At 36.5% G+C, this 27,106-nt stretch overlaps 1 protein-coding gene and 1 pseudogene across 1 annotated transcript in view; one reads left to right on the top strand and one right to left on the bottom strand.

Annotated features, from left to right (window-relative positions):
* Positions 1-11,105, bottom strand: part of LOC113060100 (SNF-related serine/threonine-protein kinase-like) — a 66,143-nt gene extending 55,038 nt beyond the window's left edge. Inside the window, exon 1 of the mRNA XM_026228929.1 lies at positions 10,807-11,105. The gene's annotated coding sequence lies outside the window, so the exon portion shown is untranslated. The remainder of the gene's footprint in view (positions 1-10,806) is intronic.
* Positions 11,106-13,766: 2,661 nt separating this feature from the next.
* Positions 13,767-26,876, top strand: LOC113060099 (protein O-linked-mannose beta-1,4-N-acetylglucosaminyltransferase 2 pseudogene; annotated as a pseudogene).
* The last annotated feature ends 230 nt before the right edge of the window (positions 26,877-27,106 follow it).

Here is a 27,106-nt window from a genome sequence, read left to right as displayed (position 1 = left end):
AACCACAGGCGGTGAGTAAAACTGCTTAAAATATCTCTGCCTCCTTGTTAGTGCGTCCCCTCCCATGCCGGAGACCCCGGTTCGAGCCCCGCTCGGAGCGAGTCGTTGTTGCTGCTGCTCTCGTTCAGTTTCAGCCTCGGGATCTGATTCTGGATCATAAATAAACGGCTGAATCTGACTGTAAGCCATGGTTTGTTTTGGATGTCGGTTTTTTCCTCATGATAATGTCACAGCTTCCACATGCTCTCAACGCAAAAGCCTACTGGTGCTCGTGATTCTTTAGCTCCGCCCACACGTCACGCCTCCAGCCGGTCATGTTTTTCCGGGAAAAATCGGTACAGACTATCTTTCTCTTATGAATATAATAAAACTAAAGACTTTTTGGAGTTATGAAGGATGCAGTACTACTCTACTGAAGATTAACAGGATATTGAGTGAAAACGAGCATTTCACCCCCCCTTTAAGCCACACAAAGTCAACATGTTGGTATTTCTTGCTCGGAATCTGCCATAAAATAAAATAAACGTTTATTGATCTTTGAAAAGGTGTTACTGCGTTATTATGTCATTTATCATTATATTAGTTGAAACTGGTTTTAGAACGACAATATTATTGTTTAATGTGATAATTTATTGGACCATTTATCGTCCAGCAATTTTTTTTTTATTGTGACAGGCCTAATTGCCAAGATGAATATGTTCTGACACAGTTTAACTATGAGTTCCTGTCATATTTTATTACCATCTTCTAAACTATAGAGAATAAACTGTGATAATGTGAAATGTTAAATGTGTCTGAATAAATTTTGATTTGACTGTATCTATTTAATATATTAAGTCAACCAGCTAATATTATACATATTATTTTGGATTCTGTACCCAATATAAAAAAAAAATACAAATGCAATAAAAATATCTGTATAGATATTACTCTGTATCGGCAAATACCAAAAAATAAGAGCATCGTATCGGGCGAGTACTGGAAAAAGTGGTATCAATGCATCCCTAATCTCAATAAATTTTAGTTTTAATGCACACAAACTGAAGTAGTTTAAGTCTTCGGTTCTTTTAATAGTGATGATTTTGGCTCAAATTTAACAAAAACCCATCAACCTCAACAAATTAAAATACTTAAGACCAATAAAAAAAATTATAAAAAAAAAAACATTTTTAGTGAATTGTTTGCCTTCTGGAAAGTATGTTAATTTACTGTATATGTACTCAATACTTGGTAAGTGCTCCTTTTGCTTTAATTACTGCCTCAATTTTAATTTGTTAAGATAGTGAATTAATGGGTTTTTGTTAAATGTGAGCCAAAATCACCACAATTATAAACAACTTCAGTCTGTGTGCATTGAATTTAATACACACGTTTCACAATTTGAGTTGAATTACTGAAGTAAATGAACTTTTTCCGTGACATTCTAATTTATTGAGATGCACCTGTATTGTGGTAAACATAGAATTTATCTATTTATTAATGTTATTTAAAGCAACTGACCAATAAAAAGAAAACTTTAAAATTTAATTTTTAGGCCTTTAAAGGAAGCTGCAAAAAGATGATTCACTATTCTCATAGAGAATATACAAATACAATAATATATATATATATATATATATATATATATCAAATCAAATGTGTGTATTACCAAATAGTAGATTGCACTGTATATCAGAGTTCTCCCATCATGCCAAGCAGCCACAGAGTGCTTCCACTGCCACAAGCATTCAACATGGACCATCATAGATTTGCATTGATTTCCTCTCGTTAGTGAATAAATAAAAGCCACAAGTCTGCCAAGTAAGCTGGTGCTCCAGAGGAGAGGCTGCCTCCTAAAAGGGCTGATTCAATTTTAGTGGCATTAACTTCAGGCCAGTGCTGGAGATGTCTGCCATGAAAGCTACATGATTTTTACATGTTCATACCATCTTATTTATTCTCCATATCTCCAAAAATCATGTAACATATCAGAAAAAGATGAAGTATAAAATGAATGAGATTACCTAAACGCAAAATTATTATAATACAGCACTGGATTTAAAATTTTATGAAGGAAATTTGAGAGGTTCTTACATTCAAAATTGATGAAAGCTGCTGAGTTTGATGAGTGCTTTTTAGCAAGTTTGATTTTATAGTTTGTTGCTGGTCCATTCTGAATTATATGAAATTCTGCATCCTATATATGACTTTTTTTCCCCCAAGTGTCAGATTTATAATCGCTTTGACTAAGGGTTGTGACGTTGATGAAATTTTTACCACCAATTAATCGACATGTGAAAACACCGGTAATAAGGGTATTTAAGGGGGGTCTTAAATATATATAAAACCAGTTCATCAGCAAATCAACTATACACCTAAACAAAAGAAATCAGCAAAATAATTGAAAACAATAATTAATTTATATATATATATATTAGGGCTGCAACTAACGATTATTTTGATAATCGATTAATCTGTCGATTATTTTTACGATTAATCGATTAATCGGTTTATGTACTTATATTTTAGTTTTTTCCATTTTTTCCCCAAGTAAATTATCAATAAAGGGTCTTTATCATTCAGCATAGATTTTTTAGAGATTTTAACCATTTTGCATTGTCATATCCTCATCAAAAATATACCTGGAGTTGTTTTATTATGTTAGTAATCCTTTGTCAAACTCTTCTGCAATCAAAACACTGACCCATACGCAAAATTCACAAGGAGATTTCAAATATTGTTTTCACCATGGCAGTCCTTAGAGCTCCTAAAGTAGTTTAACATCCCAAACAAAGCTTAAGGAATCTTTGAGAACATATTTTCACGAAGTATAAGGATAAAACAGAATAAAATTGCAGTGCATTGTATTTTATTATTTACTGGGAAAAAGCTTTATAGCTTATGCTGTGAAATTGTAAACAATCCTTCGAAAAAAAAGTGCCAATGGCATGAAACCTGAATGGAACTCACAATTTAAAGTAAAATCCATCAGAAGGTTGTCCAGAAAAAAAAAAATTGGGACACACACAAAAAACCTGCTGTGTGAAAAAGAGCAGTGAATACTTAGAAAAGAAGTGCATTTTAAATATACTCAAACATTTACCTCTCTCATTCAGTCATAATTAGGCTGCAAGTCTGAATTATGAACTGGTAAACGACAAACTGATCACATAACATGTTTGTAAAGCTTTAAATGTTAACTGTTAAAAAACAATGTTATCAGCTTTTACGACTAAACATTTGCAAACAACCTTGTACTGGAGAATCTGCACAAATAAAATTCTTAGGGGCCGTTCACATATCGCACCTAAAAACGCATTGGAAAACGCTAGTCGCGCCGCTTTCTCCTTCTTTCCAAAGCGCTCGGGCAGAAGCGCCCCTGAGGCGTCTGCCTTTGCTAAGCAACCATGACGTGCTCTCTCCATGATGTGCCCTATCCATGAAGACCCGGAAATTTCAGCAAAGGATAAATGGATGCGTCGCTTCCATTATGAGAGTGCATACTGCGCGCCTACATAGGAAATAACGAACTTGAGCACGCAAAAGACACGATATGTGAACGGCCCCTTAAACAGTTCAGTAGTGCAGAGTTTACAGGTTACTCTTCATTTTGAAGGCTCAAAGTAAAGTACTCCCACTTCCCGCTGAATGCTGCAGAGACGCTGTTCGGGAAGCACGTGACATAAAACGAGGCCAGCTATTGGCTATTCGCTACTTCACCTGCTGTACTGGCTGAGTAAAACCTCCGGTGGCTCATTACTGCCACACTTTGGTCACCGCAGATTTGAAATATGCACGAAATGAGCCGCTTATGGCAAATAAAATTTATTTAGCGACGAATCGATTACTAAATTAGTTGACAACTATTTTAATAATCGATTTTAATCGATTAAATCGATTTGTTGTTTCAGCTCTAATATATATATATATATATATATATATATATATATATATATATATATATATATATATATATATATATATTAATTCACACCAAATTTTTTCAGCTGTTTTCATCAGGAATCATTACTGCGTTTCCACTGTCAGGCTTAAACCGGGCATGCTAGTGCGTGCCATGGCCAGTCGCGTTTCCACTGTCACTTCCGTGGCTTGATCGTGCCTCGTCGGGGCTTCCTTTTTTGGCCCGACGAAAACCTTGGGCCAAAGCGGGCCAGCTGGGGCTAGAGGAGGGATTCTGAACAAAGGCGGGGTTTCTCCGTGTTTGGAGAGAGTCTGCGCTGCGGATAATTTCAGAAAGATAACAGCTACAACACCAGTATTGAAGACTTTTTCAAATAAGTTGAGCTCAATACTCACTCTTAGTCAGCAGCGAGTGTTTGAATTAAATCGATCCTATGTGGATTATAATCAATAAACAAGGCAGAAATAAGCGATGTAAAAAAAAAATAAGCGACTATGCACGCTAAACATTAACGTTACCATAGTAAACGTTAAATGCAACCACTTGGATAAATCAGACGTCAGCTTCTTATTCTCTATCACAATTGTGTATTTATTTAGTAACATTTTATCAGTCGTCTTGTTTGAGAGTTTAGCTCCATGTAGCATAGCCTTATCATCAAAATATAATAGCCTAATTTTTTTTATTCAGGAGCTTTTATAAAAATAGAGAGTCTGTGCAGCTGATCATTTCAGAAAGTTGAGCTCAAAACTTACTTTCAGTCAGCAGGAGTCTTTGCAATAACTTGATCTGATGTGAATTATAATCACCATACAAGGCAGAAATATTTATAAATTATGCAAAAGACTGTGACCTCTAAACTTTAACATTACCACAGTAAACATGGTAAATATGACCGCTTAAAGAAATCAGATGTCAGCTTCTTATTCTCTATCACAATCGTGTAATTTTTTTGTAACTTTTTTTATCTGTCATAAGTCTTGTCTCGGGAGTTTAGCTCTACGTTCCCTATCATAGAAATATAATAATGTTTTATGTTCTTTTATAAAAATAGAGATATTATCATTCATTCTAAATGTGACGTACAGGCTACTGCTACAAATAAACAGAAACAGACTCAACTGAAGCGTTAAAAATAAATAAATAAAATATAAATACATTTATTTCTGTGTGATTAATTTTGAGTCCTGATAAATTAATTCATTATGATCAACTGTATCACGTATTATATAGTAAAACACCGATGCTTTTGAATTTAAATATTTAACAAAGCATGCAAACAAACAGCCGCTTTTATCATGTTCGTATTGTGATCGCGCTATTTCCAGTGTCTTATTTCTTAGTTTTCTGATAACTTCTCTTTGTTGCTGAAATGATGGGGTTTCATGACGTTGTTCTGAGAGGCATGTAAAGGCTGTGTTTTAGTCACACGCAGCGTACTTCATTCCCTGACTGTGGAAACGCTATTCTGGCCTTTGTGCTACTGGCCCGAGGCTATTAGCCCCGTCCAGCCCGTTTTAAGCCCTGGCTCATACTGGCCTGACAGTGGAAATTTACACAAAATTAAAAGGAATGGTTCACCCAAAATTGAAAATTCCATAATTTACTCACCAGGGTGAGTAAGTTATGACAGAATTTTCATTTCTGGGTGAACTTTACATTTAATACCTAAAGTTAAGGGTTCATTCAGATCCCTAACCTGAAGCATGAGAAGCAGCAGTATGCTTGCCTTAGCAAAAACCATTAATTAGCCTGCAAGGTCCATTAATTTTCCATAGTGCTTTCAAAGTACACAAATAATAGCTTGGTTCATTAACAACGAACGCTACAGGTCACTACACCAGCTTTTGTTCAGCCAAAAGAAAATGTCATAAAGCAGAGCTTGTAGTGGTTTAAGAGGAGCAATCGTTCAAGGATTTATCATTGTTCAGCCCCTTGCACAAGTCATTATGTTGTCATCTCATAAACAGATGATTATTTCTAATATTAATACTAAAGCACACATTGGAGTGGTGATACTTTCTAAGGATAATATCAGTATGCATTTATACATTTTTGGATGTCTTCCAAACAAGGGGACCCAGATGGTCCAAACCCTGCTGTACATAAGCAAATGATTAACACAAACAGCATTTCAGATTTCAGCTTGCCTTTTGAGCAGCCTACAGCTAAGTCTATCAATTCTATCTCAGAGCAATGCCTAACACTAGCCCGCCACCAATTACCACACACAATCCTAATTGATTCAAATGACCCCAGTGGCAGAATCAACCCCTACCCTGAGTGTAAAAATCTGAATACATTTACCGCCCTTTCACGATTACACAACTCCACCTTTTTGGAAAATTCTTGATAAAGGATATCAGCCAACAATCTGCCAGCGAATTACTGTTCACTGCCAGGAATGTACTGGAACTGTTGTGTAATATTTAAGTCACTCTCATTACACAGGTAAGAAGCCTGACACATTAAATAATGGTTAGAAAGGTATTTAGTGATTGACTGTTTGAACCTTTACACAACCACAATTAGGGGTGCAATGCATCATACAGGTGCTTCTCAATGAATTAGAATGCTGTGGAAAAGTTCATTTATAAAGGATTTATTTACACATTCAAACAATTTTAAATTGCATGCCAATTTCTCTGCGCTCAGCCGATGCCACACAATTTATGCTTGTTACTTTGCACTTTTTGTTAGAAAATGTTTATTTACTATGTACTCAGGTTTTTTTTTTAAGGTATCTAGCATTTTGATACTTAATTTCCATGATCTAAATATTCTTTAAAATGTAAAGTTTGTTGTCATTTGGAAGTGTGTAGGCCTTCTTGCATTATTATGATTATATATTAAGTGGCATAAAATGGCCTTTAAAAACGACTATTATTGCTTATCGCAATTATTTCTGGGACAATATATTGCACAACAAAAAGTTGTTATCGTGACAGGCCTAGCTATGTTTCCATCCACCTGTTTTTATGCACATTTTGGATTATTGCATTAAAAAGATAACTAGGGATGCACCGAAATGAAAATTCTTGGCCGAAACCGAAAACCGAAAAAGAGAAAACCAAGGCCGAAAACCGAAACCGAAACACCGAAATAAATTATGCCAATTATTAGTACCATTGCATTTATTGCTATGACCGTGTACTAACTTTACTAAAATTAAGACATTGCAATTGCATAAATTAATATTAAAGTTTCAAAGATAATTACAATTACATAACTTATTAAAAAAAAAAAACATAAAAATACATAATTACAAATTATGTAAATATTTATTAAGCACATTGCAACAATGCACAGTATAAAATAAAATTCAAACTAAAAATTTATCCCACTCATGTGTATATTTCATAATAATGTACAGGCCTACTGGCTGCAGAAAGGTTTTAAAATGAACAGTTCTCTCATAAAAACAAAGTGCATTTAGGTGAAGTGCATTTGAAATTGTTCTCTGTAGGACTAGAAAGTGCATCACTTCTCCATAGGCAAGACTGTTATCACTTCTGGGGATGGGGACTTCAGACAGATAACCATCTAGCTGTTGAGCAGTTGAGCTTGTCATCTGCCTGACATTTGAGAAATATTTGAGAGAGTGTATTTAAATAGGGCCAGGGCATAAATAAACATTTTTATCAAATTAAAGCAGAAATCTAGCAGAAAATCTAGCATAAATATGGCTACAATCTGATATTATGTATGTATATATGTTTGTGTGTGTGTATAAGAACAAAATAGCCAACGTATTATTATTATTTGAGGCACTTTCTTGCAGAATTTCACTGAACATATCAGACAACGATGGTGCATGCCACTCATCTGGTGCAGAGACGAGTCTTTTCTGCGCTCTGATCTGTCTCCTGCGCTTGGCGCTTCTCCGTCTCCACGCGGGTTCTCCGCATCCAGCGCGGCCTGGATCATTTCTCGTGCGCGCTGCCTTATTTTCGCATCCAAGTAATGGTCATTATAACGCGGATCAAGCACATTCGCGATGAAGTGCAGAGGATCCAAAAAGATCTCAGTGAGACGTGTGCTAACAAACTCTATAAGACTGTACTTTTCTTTGTTTTTACTTCGTGGTCCGTCTTAATCTCTTTGTTAGGAGACGCTTTAGTGCTGCGAATAAAGGAATACGAAGAGAGAGAATGTTCTCACTGGTGTTAAGTGAATGTCGCGGGGAGCTCGTGGTGTTGCTATGCAGGTGCACGTGCAGGTCGCGGTTTCTGTTTGCGTCATCACAACATTTCGGCCGTGTTGTTTCGGTGATAAAAGTCTATCGGCCGAAAACCGAAAAGGCCATTTTCGGCCGAAAATTTTCGGTGGCCGAAATTTCGGTGCATCCCTAAAGATAACGGATGGAAACGCCAAGATGCGCATACATTGTAAGAATGTGCATAAATAAACTTGTGCGCACAACTGAGTAGGATAAAAAATTTTATCCGATAAGAAAAAAAATGTGCATAAACTATGATGGAAACACATATACCGAATAAATTATGAATATGAATGAATTAATGAATAAATTCATTGAGCAAAGTTAAGTGACTTTGAGCTATGAGATGGGATAATTTGATTAACCAACAGACCGATCTCGTTCACAGCATCTTTATGTTGTTTAGGTCGTTCTGAAATGCCTGAGGAAAGTCTGTCTTCAAAGTATTACTGTATATTTACCGTCTTAGATGACTGCATTCGCAAACAGCAGACACCCACCTCTAAAAGCAATAACTGAATTTATTGTGTTACATCTGCTCTCTGAAGTGCAAGTCATTTATTACATATGAAAATTATTATATTCAGTGGCTTCTCCGAGTTTTCTTAGAGATAGTTAGTGCTAATTTATCAGGAAGTGACGATTTTGTTCTCTTTGAGAATTTTATGAGATATTATATCTATAATGAAATGCTAATCGCCATGATCACCGCTTAGAATACAATGAAATATTGTGCCTTAATTATTCTGTGTAAGAAGCCACATCATCTCACAGAATGATTTATTTTAAACACTTGACTGACAATATGACAATAGTTATTAAATGTGGTATTTTCACATGCTCTCAGATGGAGCAGCATTTACTACAAAGAGCCGTAGTTCACTGAGACATCTATTTTATAATCCTATGATTATATTGTCTGTGATTATGAACATGATTTTGCATAGCTTGTCAGAAAACTATGGCTCTGTGTAGTAAATGCTGCTCCACCTGAAAGCAGGTAATGGAGATTTACTACTAATCACAGAACAGGCTTTACTGACAAAAAGTGCATGACAATCGCGATTAATCGCATTCGATTAATCGTGTAGCCCTAGTTCTGTGCATAAGTTAAATTTGCATCTTTGGATGGAAACATAGCTAATGAGATCTTTACAACAGTACAGCAAACAACTTTAAAAAATGCATCTAAATATGATGTCATTCTATATCTTCCAATAATATCTTAGAAAGATTATACTTAAATGCATATGTCCAAAGCACTGTACTTTTAATTGTGAAGCGCAAAACACAATAAATTACAATGATCATTGAGAGATCTCAATAATCTGTTGTATCACATTTCATACTCTTTTCTAAAATTAAGATTTTTCTAAATAATCAATCAAACCTAACTTGTTTCAGTCAAGTAAATGTTCCTCTTAATATATTACTAACAATATAAACGTTCTTGTTTACTTCATAAAAAAAAATAAAAAGCAAAAAGATGCAACCAGAAGATGGACATTTTTTGAATTATACTAAAAGGCCTTTTACTTTCGAAAAACTTTATCAATCAAGAGGGAAAAAAGGCATGTACAACAGGTTTTTCAGCAAAGTTCTGATCATGTTGATAATTTAGAGGCCTCACATGTGTCATATATGATAGTCAGCTTTGTAAAGTAAAAGCACTCAAATAGTTCTCTGTTTTACATCAATAGATCAAAGGGATGGTTATGTCTTAACATCACATTTTTTCTCATCACAAATTAAGACAGCCCTGACAAATCAACATGATCAGCTGACCAGCAGTTACATGCCTGGTTTTACCTTTCAGGGTGTGTAACACGATTACAGTACACTAAGCTGAAGGAACATGTTCCACACCTTACAAATACCAGCGTGACATGAGATATATTGATCAGGCTACAACACTATCTTCTGATCTTCTGAACTCTCACTTGCTTCTGCAATTGAGCATGAAAAGGACTGATGAGGAATTAAACCTCTGAGTCATGTCTTCAAGGCTCCCAAGAAACCATCTAGCCTTTTGAAATTCAGTTAATTAAAGCCTTTTATTATTCATCATGCTGTTTGACAAAAGGAAACCTGCAAACACAAACAATCAGCAACAGATCAGTAATGTGATCACAGCCTTTAATACTGAGCGCATCAAACCACAGCTACCAAGACTGACAAAGCTCATCAGAAGCAAGCATGCAAAACCACATCCAGCTTCTTAATGTGATGCAAGTAACCAATCATTCTATAACCAGAGTAGTTCAAGCCCACCATCGTGAAGCATTGTGCATTGTGAAGCATCAATGCTAAAAAAAAAACACATGTACAAAGAGAGAAAAGCATCCATGTCTTGTGATGATCGTGGACACATCATGTGAAAGCAGACCTGATATTCCCATGCATGTCAGGCCTGACCTGTCCCATACGCTCCTCATGAGCTCCATACATCCCATACAGAGAAAGAGCACATAAATAATAGCTAACTGGCTGCAGACCATGATGATCAGATCGACTGGAACAAGGCCAACCCAGCATCATGTGCCCCAAAAGAGCATGCATACAGCTGTCAAATCACATTTAAAATAACTGGATGCTGTTTAACGCACGTTTATTGTGTCTTAACCAGATGCTAACCGGCTAACCATGTTAGCATTCTAACGCACTATCACACAAAGATTTGACTTACCGCTCGCTTCGGCGAACATTAAAACCACTTGATACTCCTAAATGTACCGGCGGCTGTAGTTCCGAGGACGGCTGAGTGTGAGCCCAGCCCTGCGCGTGTGTGTGTGCGAGAGAGCGAGAGGTTAGTACTGATCAGTCTGTGTAAACGCTGCTGGTGGAAGTGCGACTCTCAGCGCTCTCCGCCCTGAAACAGTAAACTGCTCGGATACCTTTTGTGACGGATTGCACTAGAATATAACATCAGCAGGGGGCGATATGTGGCCATAAACTAAAGCTCTTTAGTTGACAGATGTGAAATTCCTTCAAATTCATCCTTCCTCCATTATTCCTTCGAATAATAGAGCACCCCCCCAAGTGATAGTTAAACAGCTGGGGGTCTCCCAAAGTGTGTGAAGAGGTAACCATAGCAACATGGAGCACTTTCCAGCGCGGGACGAACTTCAGCATTTTGAGTGTGAATAATACACCGACAAATAAATAACCTGCAAAAAAACATTTCTGAGGAATCTCAAGACGCAACCCGTGTTTACAGATTTCTTAGAAATATCAACATATTATTTAATACAATGTATGCATGGTTGACCTCCTATTATTTTAATATTATACACAAACGATTGTCAGTTTACTGCGCTTCTCTCTTTCATATTCAGACCAGGAATTCGGTTTTGTATGATTTTATTTTGTGGCGAAATTAGGATGAGGATGAAATTAGATCTGAATGTTTCAAAAACTAAAATTAGATGATCATCAGTTCTGATAAGAAAAAAAAAAGAAAATAAATCCTGAAAAGAAATGTGTTCGACTGACAAAAAAAATAAGTCCTTTATTGTAAAATGTTAATTTCATTAAGAAGAAGAAAAAAGAAAGATACGTTTAATATCACGTGACAAGTATTTGCCCAATCATTGGTAACTGTAACGGTGCGGAAATAGTAGTTCGTTTCAAACTTGTCATCTTTTCTAGGTTTTAAGTGTATTTCTAATTTTAAAACAACCGCATTCTTGTTCGTCACTGAACGATTTCATATTGTGGATTCATATTTCTATTTTTCTTCTTCTTCGTCTTACCTATTTTGTATGGGCCATTTTAAATTTTATACACACACACACACACACACACACACACACACACACACACACACACACACACACACACACACACACATATATATATATATATATATATATATTGCTAGTAACTGAAATGGCATAACTTTACATACTTTCTAAACACAGAGGATTATGAAATCGTGCGCCCAAATGCATCTAGGGTTTAATAATTCAACTGAACTTTTCAGCTATCTATAGTAGCCTAACTCTTTTATATTTGTATATTCTTATATCGAGGTTTGAGAACCGGAAGGGCACTAACTTTACAGGAGAGCCAAAACAAAAATGATTACCATAGTATTACCTGACTTTGTGTACTGATTTCAATTGTTTAGAATAAAATTATGTACACTCATGGATGACATTACTTTTGCCAGCAGAAAAAGCTCATTGACATTTCCTGGATTTCATTTGATGTAGGCTATATATCTCCATTTCACTAAAAATGACACTTACGGCTTACGCCCTTCTGGTTCTCATCCTTGATGTGATGCATTGCACCTTATCATATAAAAATGCTTTCATATTATGCAACTGTTAGGCTATACATATGAATGATTGAGAAAACGTCGCATTTCAGCGGAACACATCCATTCAAGCAGTAAACCCTACGTGTGAAATGATGAATAATTCATGAAACTATTTTAGAACAAACATGCATTTGTAACAGCAATCAGCAGTGTGACACATTTGATCGAGTTATAGATTGCAGTTGCAGAAGAGCCACAGCCTGTTTCTTGAGAATTGCAATGGCTCTTATCAAATACGTAATAAAAATGCTGTTCACTGGAGAGAGATGCAGGCCAATGCCATATGAATACAACACATTGCCATCAGTATATTGAAAAGAAGAAGGTTTATGTGCAATACTGTCTTAACACTGCGAGGGATATATATTACATTCTAAATTTATTTTCACATTCTACTTAATGAAGGATCACATTAGAGCATGGTTGTTTAAACTATCTATCGCCATCTACTGGTCAATATGGTACTCTTTGTATTAAAAGAGCCATTCACTGCAACTGTTTAGGCTACCACAGAAAAAAAAACAACGTTAATTAAATGTATGCGATTAGCATTAGCATATTATAATATACATCGACACTGATAAGCCACATTTGTTATTAAAAGATAGGCCTATATTTTTACTGGTAAGCCTTCCTAAAATTTTCTTAACGCAATTTATGATATTGTTGTTGTCCCTCAAATGGGCTCTAGAGGGTAATGTGTTACCGCGTAGAATCGACGAGAACGTATAAAAACATTCATTGAGAGCATTTAAGAAACAAATGCATAATTTTCGAAAGACTCGTAAATCCTGGCATAAATAATTATAGGTAGGCTAATTATAAGAAGATCAGTAGCCTGGTCAGGCCATACCATCTTTATATGTGTTCATATGACAAATGTCTATAGCAATTGTGCAGCACATATTATTATTTTGATCAGTTGGTTGATAAAATGAATTTCTAAATTATAATTAGACCCAAGGGTTTTATGATTAAAAGTAGGCTATTCATTCAGTATTACTTTAAATACACTCAAACATACAATCTTCATAAAGTTGCATTTATACACGCATACATTTAAAGTTTATTATACAGTTTAAATCAATCAGCATATGGTTACATGTGCCGTAAGACAAACTTTTCTTGAGTTATCTGACTTAGTATATACACAAATAAGGCCACGATTTTCATATTATTTGTATTTCATTGTGTACTCTAATATGAGGCTTTCGATTGTTGCGGAGCTCTCGCGATAACACAAATGTAAACTTCAGACTGAATAGCGGCGATAAAATCTCGCGAGGTTTTCTCGTCTGCGCTCGGTCATAGCTGTGGGTGGAGACTTCTCTGGTAGCTGGGTAAATGCTTGCAGAATACGCGCGTTAGAATCGAATTTGCGCTACGGAACGATAAAATTAAGACAACTCGCGATCTGTTAATCACAATGGTGAATGAACACATTGTGTATTTAGCATAATAACCTCAGAAATGCTGCGTTTGTACGATGTAAAGTTGTAAAGGATCATTTGCAGTGGCTTACTGAAGCTGCTGTTGAAACAGTGTATCCGCAGTGAATTAACACCACTTCGTCCTGGCTCACCGTCCCCACAGGTATGTTATGCATGTGCTTTTCCATATGGTTTGATATGTATTATAATTTGTGTTTTCATTGGAAACTTAATGCAAAAAGTTTTTTTTCCCTCCAAACCATTATAATTATTTAACGTTAGATATCTCAAATCACTGCTCATGTCATGATTTAACAACTAGTTTATACACACACACACACACACAAGTGAGAGTCAGATCTGCTTGAATCATCAGGACAAAATAAATTATATCATGTCATCATTGCTGGAACACTAAATATTGTGTCTATTTTAATAATATAAAAAATAAAATGAATCTGGAGGGACAGCAATGGATGTAATGTCGCCACTGTTATGGATAAGCATTTAACACAAATAAACAATGCTAGAAAGAAAAATTCCCCTCAGGTGTTGATGCTTTCTGACTGACCGTTACATTGGATCAACATGTTTTTTTTCTTTCGTTGTTTTTGTTTTTGTTGTCAAGGTGCCTGCCAGTTATTGTCAAAACAACATACAGTAGACCACATGTCTGAATCCTCTGAGACATCATAACCCACTCTAAAACACTGTTTAACCAGGACATATGACAAGAATTAGGTGTTCCTGTTATATGAATAATCTGTGAATCCATAAAAATGCCAAAATAACAAGTTTGATAAGTTTAAAGTCATGCATTTTAAAGTATAAAGTCATACAATTCTATACAAATTACTTAGAAAATCAACAATCTATAGAATTGTTTGTGAATGCTGTTTAAGATCAACAAACAGCTGAATTGTTTACAATTGACTTATAAGATCAACATACAAAATAAAGAGCATCAAAACAGCAATGTAAAATCAAATAAATAACTCAGAATTTTACCAAGTGGTTAATCCCAACACAACGCATTTGTCAGTGAGTAATTATTAGCAGTTGTAGTGTTAAAATCGCTAACTTAATAAGGGACTTAAATCTTAGTGCTGAAACATTACAGTCTAATCATATCAGTACAGTTTATCCAATGGTTGTGAACCTTAAGAACAGTGGCAAAAACAAAACACAGGGAAGAAATACAGCGGAGCAAAGCAAAATACACAAAACAAATGTGGAACATAACAATCTGTCTTCAAACATTTTGGTTGATGTCCCTGATGATGATCATCTATAATACATGGAAAGATCTACAAGTTAACATTCCCATTTATGTCCATGGCAATTGCTAGGCTGACAAATGATACCAGATGAGAATTGGGTAAAGAAGACAAGTAGAAGAATTAAACTGATTGGCTGATAATGGCACCTCAAGAACATGCACAGTCCCGAGCCCTTTGTTAGTGACTCTTGTATTGAAAAAAACATTAGTCTATTTCATGCTTTTTACACTGTTGGTAAAGAAGGATGCATTACACATTAAGTCTGATAGCAAACGGCATTTGATATTGAATTCACTGCCTGCATTGTGCCAAGCAGTCACACCAATTTAGGGGTTGATGTTATTATCAAAAGCATCAGTGAAATTATTTTTATTGAATCATTCTTCCTGATCTTCTGTTTATGTTGGAAATACAGAAATAAAATAAAAAACGCTATAGCCTCAATTTCCATAAGCAAACTCATCCATGTGTTTATTTCTGCTTTTTGATTTTCACCCTGTCCTTTCCCTGTTCAAGTATTTTGTAACTTTACTGTCCTCAGCCCAGCTCTGCAGTGTTACGTAGAGTCCTTCTCCCAGGAGAGGCAGAGTGACATTGTTCTTGTAAACCCCAACTGAAAAGCTCTTTCAGACCCATTCTTCTTCAGTCCCTGAGGAACAGGGGTACGCTGAAGACATCTGCCTGCTTCAGTGCTTACTATATCGATAGGCATGCAGCTTATTAAGGGTAATAACAATTGGTGAACCTATATATTTCTGCAGCCTGCTTCACTAGCCTATGATGAGTTAGAGAAAATAAGAAAGAAATATAAGAAGATATGAATTGCTATCATGTGGAATTAGAAATAGCTTTTTTATTGTGCATTATGGAATAAGGAATAAGATTTGTAAAATGTTATTATTATTATTATTTCAAATAGGGGTTTTACCCTATATTAGATGTTGTTACAGTGTTCAAACATATGTACATAATAAATGCATTGTATAAAATGTAATGTTATTATAGTAGCTAAAGACATTCAAAAATAATTGGTACAAAAATATTGGTATTGGTACAAAAATAATAATAATAATATAATATAATATAATATATATATATATATATATATATATATATATATATATATATATATATATATATATATATATATACACAAGTAAGGATGAGCATGAGTGCTCGTAGGTGACAGCAGTAATCAATCATGAAACATCTTGATTTTGATTTCTGAGAACGAATTTCGATTGGTTGGAGCGTCATTTTTGATGGTACCTGGTGGTTTGGATCAAGATGAATGTGTGTGCCAGTACTCAAAAATGTGTTTGTAAATGATCAAGGGTATTAGCTGAGCATGCAAAGGTCATCTACACAGCAAGATGCTTGTGGCACAAGATGCTAAAAATCATACGTACATCAACAAAATAAAACAAATCGGCACAGAAATTAGCACACAACTAACCAAGTTCTTGATTTAGCAGGAGATGTTATTGAAAAGTTGGAAAGGACAGGTAGTCAGGCAGAAGAATCGAAGAGGCATAATGCCTGTGTCTCTTTAGCCTGGAAGTTTTCTCTTGTGGGCAGGGAGCTGAGTAGGGAATCACCTTGGTCATCCTGAAGGGACTCATTTGAGAAGAAAGCAACTGAAAGACTGAGAGCCGTGTCCTTCCAGGAAGCCTTATTAAAATGCATTAGAAGCACTAGGCTGCCTTTCCCCATCATTGTGGTGCTTATCATCCACATAGCAAACAACCCAGCTGTACACAAGGGAGCTGGGTAAGCCCTGTCAGACAGGCCAATATTCCAAAATCCTCTTGTACAGTCATAAACACATGCAACCGGCTTCTCCTGAAAAGCGTCTCTTGCATGATGCGACCCCCTGCTCTCTTTCTTCAAATGCACGGAAAGGACGTGTTTCAAGGACGTGAGATCTGCTTGCTCCTGCAGAGCAATTTAGATCTGGACAGCTCCGATAGACTGAGGCTCTTTAGTGCCATGTGCTCCCAGATTCTTTATGCTGTTTAGCATGTTACTCGCCACTGTGTCTCTTTAATTCGTTTGCGTGTTGCTTCGCCAGACAAATCAGTTTTAAACCCTTTTCCTCCCACGTTAAGAGCTCTAAAAAGTTCATATGCGCCAATGGTCTGGATTTAGTTTGGATTTTTCCATTGTAGCAGTGAAAGAATCTCCCATAATCTGATCCGTATCACAGTGCATTACATTTAAGCAGTATAACATCCTCCCTCTAAGATTTACTGTCAGTTTTGCGCATAACATCAAATACATTTAAGATCTGATTAATAGCAGTGCAGTCAAGCATGTGAAGCACATTAGCTTGCATGTCATATAAGATCTGATCCACAACCTCATGCTCAGCATTTCAAATGCTAATTTAAGCATCAACCACTTTGGGTATAAGATTTCTTATTGGGAACCAGAATATCCAGAAATGGAGTACTGAATATCAAACTCCCAAAGTGGTATAGTATTTATAGTAACTAACTAATTGAGAATGTTTGGAATGGATAAAAGGGAAAACAAAAACAAAAATCATTTTATTAATTGAATATTGAATTATCAAAATAGTTACAATTATATATATATTTTTTTAGTTAAAATTTTATTTCTAATTTATTCATCACACTGGAAATTGAAGGCCAAGACAAGCATATTGCATTACAGTCGTACACTGCACATGTCGTAAATCATCTGGGTATTATATAAATGCAGAAAATGCTCATGCTGCACACTGCAGGAATTATATGAGCACCATGTTTGTCAGTCTGAAAATAGCCTGCACTTTCTTTGAGTGATTATTGTGAAGTTATTTGAAATAATCACTGGCAGAATGGTGTAGGCGAAACAGCTCTAAAGCGATGTGGGTGTTAAGTCCCATGAGGGAGACCTGTACATTAAAACGGATGTAAATGTTACCTGAAACCTAAATAGACTCAATTGAGAAATGGACTTGCTTGGAGATTTTTTAGACCCTTGGTGATTTATTATTATTTTTTTAGGTTTATTTTTTTTTTCCAGATAAATAATGTGTGCGAGAGAGTCCAATATGGATTTAATTTTCACCTATAATTAAACGTATAAGCCAAATTTAGGCATTTCTTGAATTATTTGTGACCTTTAGTGTTTTCTCTCATTTCATAATATCGAATGAATAGCTGATTATAAATAATTATTATTGTGAAAATGATTGATGACCATATCCTTGTTCTATTGGCATATGTCAGACCTTAAAGATGTATTTGCACTGGCTCGTTCACCAGTGGTATGTAAGATATTTTATGTTCACCTGCGAATACAATATGTTAACCTGCTGTTAACAGGATGACTTCAGGGTTGAACTAATCATCTATCTGAATGATCAAGGTTAGTTCTGCTTCCTCAAGAACATTTATCATTACAACATAAATAACTATCATTATTGGATACAATGAGACAGTGTGAAAGAGATTTCAGTGTTGTGATACAAAATTATGTCAGAATCACAGACTTGACAAGTATTCATGTAAACATCTATTGTTTCCAACCCACCCTTCACCCAAACAGGCAGGTTCAGAAAGCATACTGCTGTTACAATAATCGTGTTTAGAAAGGTTTTTTTTTTTATTTTATTTTTTTATAGTGGAAATCAATTTACTAAATGATGTAAACTTGACTAACTGCTTCACTTCCACTTTAAAGGGATATTTGTGTTGTTTATTAGTAATTTTAATCTATACTCTTTGTAATTTTTGTGCAATTACTTGCCTGTCAGTTGAGTTTGTGGCTGAACATTTTGCTGTGTTTACATGTTTAATACTGCATATAATTCATTAAATAAGGTTAATTTAATGAAGTCAAGTCACCTTTATTTATATAGCACTTTAAAACTGATGAATTAGGAAAACAGTGTGTCAGTAATGCAAAGTGACAGTAAAGGCAGTTCATCAGTGAATTCAGTGATTACATCATTCAGCTCAGTTCGGTTTAAAAAGTATCTGAGCAATCATTTGCAGTCAAGTCAACAGTATCGCTGTTATGAAGTGTCCCCAATAGGGGTGACCCCGAACAGACGAATCTATGCCTGATTCGACTTCCAATCTAACAGTCGAATATTCGCAGGATGTAGATTATGCCATTTCGACTACATGGGGGAGCACAAATATCTGATTTCACATAGAACTACCGGTGTTCTCCCAGTAAGTTAATACACAGCCTATTATGATAAAGCTGTAAGAATCTGAAAATAGAGAAGCTTCAAATTAATATTTTAAAGTGCGTGAATAAATTCAACCACCCCTATAGGTTTTTCCATAATCCGTGACCGACAGAGGAGCGTCTTGATGGCAGGGATTTAAAACTTTACCAAGACTCAAACTGACACAGACAGAGACTGGATTTTTTCGAACAGTAGGGTACAAGTGATTTCAAAACATATGTATATATAACGATGTATATATATATATTGGATATATTATTTACTTGATATAAGATGCATTTGGTTTGAGTCATGCGTTTCATTGTAGTACTACAGTGAAATCTCTTCAGTGCATAGCACGAGCAGGTCAAACTACAATGCAGAATATTAATAACCATGACTGGGACTGTAATATACATACTATTATAATGAGAAGACCTTTATATTAAAATGCTATATATTTTTTTTTGTTTAGCTGCTGTGTTTCTGCACATTGTTTCATGAAGAACGCATCGACAAAAGGAGTTCATTCAAAGCCCCGCAGATATGTTCATGTGCATTTGGGCTCTTTTTGCAAATAGCCTTTAAGTCTTAATATTATGTTGTGTAAATAACGAAATGTATTCTATATGAAATTATGAGTTGAATCCCATTAATTAAAAACTTGCTATCAAATGTGTTACTCTACTGGTCATCTTCAGCGCACGCAGCTCAACACAGAAATGCAGAACCTTAACTGCTAACATTTTAGGCTAACGTTATAATGGTAGCACTATTGTACTTTTTTTTTTATTATTATTAATTGTTATGGTTTCGCCGATGTTAAGTGTTAGCTATCTGTTAATCAAAACATAAAACATTATTTACCCCGTTTATTTCTGCAAGGTGTTCATTACACATTTTACCTGTGTGTTAACATCAGTAATTATGTTAGTCGAATGTCTGACTTGACTCTTGTTAATGTATTTTGCCCCGCCCCTAAACATATGATTCGATTATCAGTCGAATATTGGCAAGATTCGAAAATTCTGATTCGACTATGAAAATCCTTAGTCGGGGACAGACCTAGTCCCCAATTAAGCAAGACAGAGGCGATAGTGGCAAGGAACCAAAATTCCAATGAATTCCGGTTCAATTCCAGTTCCAGTATAGCGGTTCAATTCCAGGCTGCAGCAAAGGTAGAAAAATCATCTGTTTCCTGTGATCTTGTCCCAGTGGGCGTCTGAGACAAGGTCTTTACAGGGGATCTGTATCTGGGGCTCATTTAGTTGTCCTGGTCTCTGCTGTCTTTTAGGGCTGTAGAGGTCCTTTCTAGTTGCTTATCCACCATCGGGTCTGGATACGTACTGGATCCGGGTGACTGCAGTTACCCTTTGATCTGGATACAGAGTGGACCTGGTGGCTACGGTGACCTCAGAATAAAAGAGAAACAGACTAATATTAGCGTAGATGCCATTCTTCTAATGATGTACAAGTACATGGGGAGTTAGGGGAAGTGTTCCCGGTTCCAGTTTACCTAATTAATGCAGCCTAAAAATCCTTAAAGGATTTGGATATTAGAAGCATATAAGTGTGTTATGTGTAAGCCAGGTTAAAGAGATGGGTCTTTAATCTAGATTTGAACTGCAAAAGTGTGTCTGCTTCCCAAACAATGTTAGGTAGGTTATTCCAGCGTTTATGCGCTAAATGGGAAAAGGATCTGCCGCCCAGGGTTGACTTTGATATTCTAGCTATTATCAAGTTGCCAGAGTATGTGCCAGAGTAAAGTGATTTTAAAATGCACCTAGATTTTTTTGCATTTGTGTTTTTCAGCTGAATAAAAGCCCATTTCTCTATATATTTCATCAAGGATTTATTTTAAAAGGTAAAAAAAATATTTTCACAATTCTAGTGAACCCAGTCTCATGTCTCTTCTGAACTTATGGGATAAGTGTCTCATTACACCCCTATTAATTAGTAGAAGCAAATCAGGGCTGTTTTAGATATCATGTAAAAATTTTCCAACATATGAGACAATGCACCTAGGGGACCCCAAGCAAAAAGGGGTTTATAACCATTAATCTTAAGTTGATGCCTAATTTCCAAGCAGACATCAGATATTTCAGTATTAAACAGTTATGTTAGCTGAGATGGGGCCACTGAGGGTTTTCTCAGTAATTTGCAATACGTAGCTGACATTTTGCAGGCCTTTGTTAGTTGTCAAAGCCTTTTTATGTTTCCCTCAGGGTTGTCTATGCAGTGAAGGGAATTAAATGCACAACTGGCAACACTGCCATATCTGCTGTTTGGATCCTTGTGGATTGGACATTAATGCCGCTTAAGTCTCAAAACATGAAATGCTATGGATGTTAACCAACAAAGAAGATTGTCCTTCACATCCTGAAAATTAGCATTTTTCATCCTTGAGATGTGACTGCAACAAGCTCTGCCAACCTCCTCTTTAATTTTTAGTACTGATAAAACCTTTAACATAGCTAGAATGTTCTCTAACTCAGTTTGATTCAGTCATTGTGAACAATAAGCAGAGCTGTCACTGTTTTAGATTACTGAAGCAGGTTCTTTATGTCTTTCCACAAGCAGTATGTTTGTTGTCCCAAACAGGCATGCACAGTTAAAACATTAGCCTATAGGTGTAGGTGGGCATCTTTTGCCACTCTGTGGCCAATGCCAGCAGCTCAAAAGATGAGATTGTCAGAGGTTTAAAAAAAAAAAAAAAAAAAAAAAACAGTCCAGAGGGAATACAAACTTGCTGCAGAGAGGTAATAAATTCAGTTTAACTTTACTAAAAACTGATGATTATAGTAATAAGAAATATCTGCAGTAGAAACAGATTGTAAAACCTATAATGAGTACCAAGTAGAGGACGACCGATAAATCGGTCCGATATTTGTCATTTTTTTTATATATCTGCATCGGCCAATATTCGTGTTTAGTAGCACCAATTTAAAGTCAGGCACGTCGATGGGCAGCCCCGTGTTATTAGTGCGGTGGAAAGTGCTGCTGCTGCCGCATGTGAAGGACCCCAAGCAAAAACTTTTGGAAGATTCAACAACAGTCCTGGGAAATAAAGGTAGTCAGAGAATTTCACTCTGTAAATGGGGTGCAGAAGTTGGCAGCTCTCACAAACACTGCAGCATGACTGAGGGCTACATTACTCTGCCCCACTCACAGACAGCACCATGCTTGGAGAAACAGCTGTCCTGGAGCTGCCCATAATGGTGATTGACATTTGTTCGGAAGCATGGTTTGATGCAGACAATAGCCTGGTTTCCATCAAATCATTTGCATTTAGGGAAGTCAATATTTGATAATTTTCATGATCGATCATCGTTTAAATAAACAATATAGAATTTTTGGGTATTTTTTTTTTTTTAATAATCCAGCATTTACAGTGTAGTAGATCTAGATTGCATAAGTGCTTGCATACGAGGATGAGCGAGCGCAAGTTTAACTTTATTGCTCACGTCTCGTTCTGCACATATCCAAATGTTTCCATATTCTCAATGTATCTGAATGTTAAACTATAATATTTTTTTATATTTTTTTATGTAAACTAGACGGAAAAGATCATCCTCTTCACATGAGTAAAAACGTCCTTGGCATCTCTCTCTCTCTCTCTCTCTCTCTCTCACTCTCTCTTTCTCTCTCTCGCTCTCTCTATCACAAGACCATCACAAAATAAGTTCTAACATTAACTTGTATCACGCTGGTTGAGTTTACAATATTTGGCAACTTTCTTTCTATCGATACCCTACTCTATACTCTCTGTGTTTATGATGTTTTAAAGTGTTAGCAGCTCATTAATCTTCTTGTTCAAACTTGGTATTCCGATTGTTGCAGGTGGAGCATGAGTACGTGGTCGAAGATCTGCTGCGATGCGTGCTATTGGGTGTAGGATGAACCTGCCGGCTGTGCTGAATGGCCTTCTGGTGTCGGTGGTGGCAGCCTTGCTTTGGAAATACACTCGGCTGATTGAACACACATCACAGTTGGAAGAGGAGCTACATCTTACCCGCCAATCACAGGAATTCTCTCAGGTCCGTATTGACTACCACGGTGCCCTGTTAGCACTGCAAGAGCATGGCACCAGAATGGTCTGCACTGGCAAGATGCACACCGATCGTATCTGCCACTTTGACTACCTCTGCTACTGCACAGAGGCTGAGGAGTTTGTATTCTTCCACAGTAATGCCTCTGTGATGCTGCCCAACCTTGGCCCTCGGCGTTTCCAGCCCGCCTTGCTGGACCTCTCATCTGTAGAAGACCACAACACTCAATACTTTAACTTTCTCGAGCTCCCGGCAGCGGCTCTGAAGTTCATGCCGAAACCTGTGTTTGTGCCCGATGTCACGCTAATTCTGAACCGTTTTAACCCAGACAACCTCATGCACATTTTCCATGACGATCTTTTGCCCATCTACTACACCATGCAGCAATATTCAGACTTGGATGATGAAGCCAGGCTCGTCTTCATGGAGGGTTGGAGTGAAGGGGCTCACTTCGATCTCTACCGCTTGCTCAGCAGTAAGCAACCACTTCTTAAGGAGCAGTTGAAGACCTTTGGCAAACTCATGTGCTTCACCAAGTCCTACGTGGGACTGTCAAAGATGACAACATGGTACCAATATGGCTTTGTGCAACCACAAGGACCCAAAGCCAACATTTTGATTTCAGGTAACGAGATCCGCCAGTTTGCTTCATTTTTGAAGGAGAGGCTTAACATCACGAAACAGGAGGGTGATGACTACATTGTGGTTTTTAAGCGTACCACTAACAGGCTCATTCTCAATGAAGCAGAACTTCTTCTGGCTTTAGCCCAAGAGTTTCAGATACGGACTGTCACTGTGTCTTTAGAGGAGCAGTCGTTTGATAGCATTATCCAAATGATTAGTGGGGCGACTATGTTGGTTAGCATGCACGGAGCCCAAATGATCACCTCCATGTTCTTGCCCCGTGGTGCTGCTGTGGTTGAGCTCTTCCCTTATGCTGTAAACCCAGAGCAGTACACTCCCTACAAAACCTTGGCTTCTTTACCTGGAATGGACCTTCAGTATGTTGCATGGAGAAATACCATTGAAGAGAACACTGTTACATATCCTGAACGCCCGTGGGATCAGGGTGGCATAGTCCACCTTGAGAAGGAGGAACAAGAACGTATCCTGGCCAGCAAGGAGGTGCCAAGACACCTTTGTTGTCGTAATCCAGAGTGGCTTTTTCGCATTTATCAGGACACTACTGTGGACATTGCCTCCTTTCTGGATGTGCTCAGACAAACTCTAAAAAAGCCTAATCTGAAAAAGGCCAAGGTGGCTAGCACTGTACATCCTGGTCGAGTCAGAGAGCCCAAGTGCCAGACGTCGGTACAGGCCTCCAATGAAGCAAAACTCTCTGTGTCCTGGCAGATCCCGTGGAACCTGAAGTATCTGAAGGTTAAAGAGGTAAAATATGAGGTGTGGATCCAGGAGCAAGGAGAGAACACATATATGCCTTACATTCTGCCCCATCAGAACTACACCTTCTCGGAAAACATCAAACCCTTTACCACATATTTAGTATGGGTGCGCTGTATCTTTAACAAGAATCTTTTGGGACCATTTGCAGATGTTCTTATGTGTAAAACTTGATTCAGTAGTCAGGTTAGACGTAATGCTGTCACTGTTAGTTAGCAAAGAATTAATTTGAACATTTGAACATTAATTCTCAGGAGCTATCCTGAAAATTAAACTGTGTGAAAATGCAGAATTGTTGACTCGGTTGTCACTTTTGTGACTTGATTGTCCTTATGGAGTGGCACAAACTGACAGAATGAGAGGCCTGACTGCAATGAAGGTTGGAATTAATGCAGTTTTCAGAACTGTCAGTTCTTTTAGCTCATGCCACCATACAAGTGAAGTTCTCAATGACTTTATCAGAAAAGATTTTCCAATAAAGAAGTCCAATACACTGGTTTTGTTTGAAACCTGCTTTTGTTAACTAAAAAAGAAATGCACAAATTTCTGTGGCTTAAGCAACATCGTATTAATTGTATGTAACTATGTGATTGTGCCCTTTCTTGCCCAGGTTTTTGCATTGTGTCTTTCAATGACTTTAGTTATGAAGAAGCTGTTTTATTTTTATTTGGGGGGGGGGGGGGGGGGGGCTATTAAGTAACTGCAAGAAACCAGAAGAAAAATGAAAAGTGAACTTTACGATAAAGAAATGTATATGTGAAAAATTGGCTGCTGTTGGGTGGGTTGTTCTCTTAATTATATATTTTTTAAACCACTGATTATTTTCCAGCTGTTCTATGGGAAATGTTTGAATTTGTTTGCCAGTGAGATCAGTCAGATCTCTTTACAGACAGAAGACTTAAATGTCCAAGTCAGTAGTACTTTTGATGAATGGGGTGAAATAGTTTATAATAGTGTCCTGAAATTTGAAAGTCTCTTTTTTTGTGGTTGCTGTTGGTGGCATGTCAATAATTATAACTAACACCACTGTGTTAAGCAAGCTAATGTATTTGGTGATAGCAGCATAATGGGCTAGTAGCACAAAGAAAATAGGTTCAAACATGGGAAAGGCCTATTCTTGAACTGTAGAGTATATGAGAAACTGGCTAAAAAGCATTTGATAAATGTCCAGTAGAGGAGTAACAGTACGTTAAACCTTTTTATGACTGCATAAGCCTTACAAAATGCAATCTGAAATATTTAAAGATTACTGTTTATATGATCTGTAACAAATAAACTTAAATCATTGTCTATATCTGCTTTATAGAAGGACAGTGCCAATTTCTGTTGTATTTTTAGATGCTTTTGTGCAAATTCTTCATACAGTATCTCATCTGCATTTCTGTAAAGACTAGGTGTGTTTTGCTGGCTTATGGATTATTGAGAAGATGGAAACGTGTACTTTATCTCTGCCAATTATTTATTGAAGACAACTCTGGAACCCTATACTCTTACCCCTGATTTGTTAAAATTTGCACCGTTTAAATTTTTTTCCACTGCTATGATCAATGTATGGAACTTAAAAAAGTCAACATCTTACAGCATGCTTTGTCAAATCATCTGTAATTAATTTTGTTATTTCCTTGCAGTGAGGTTTTATTCTGTCCTTCAATATTTAGAGGACATTCTGAATTACATGGATATAAATGATGCTAAAAACAACCAAAAACATTTCTAATTGAAATTCGGAAACGGCAATCCATGCAGCAATGCAGTTTATTTGCATAACCGTGTTTCAATGGTAATTTTATTCAAGTATGAGGATAATAAATGAATTCTGTTTGTAATACAAAATAGCAGAAATGTCCTTTGCATATAATTAGAGAAATGGATGTTTGTGGATTTCTCATTCTCTCATTTTATTAATTAGATGATAGTTTTACAACACAGAAACGGATAGATATACACACACACACACATATATAATTGCAGGCTTGGGTCCTGCAAACTGGTCCGTTCCTTGAGCCAGTTCATGAGATTTACCATTATGGGCCACTGGAATGTCATACATCATTTTTGTCACTTTTATTAAATGTACAATTTCTCAGATGCTTTTGTGATGCCTTGTTTTTATTTGAAAAGTCTCTATCATTTATCAGTATTATTATTTAATGTTGAGGAATTAATGTTTGTCTCTGTTTGTCGATCAACATCTTGACTTTTTTTTAAATACTTTCTAAACCTTGAAGAAGTACTGAATTGTTAGTCTAAGATCCATAACAAAATGAATGTTTAATAGCATTCATGAATTTATATTGCTTTTAGTAATTTAGCAAA

This window comes from Carassius auratus, chromosome 41 (assembly GCF_003368295.1).
Source record: "Carassius auratus strain Wakin chromosome 41, ASM336829v1, whole genome shotgun sequence".
NCBI classification, from domain to species: domain Eukaryota; kingdom Metazoa; phylum Chordata; class Actinopteri; order Cypriniformes; family Cyprinidae; genus Carassius; species Carassius auratus.
This window is presented reverse-complemented; position numbering and strand designations above follow the sequence as displayed.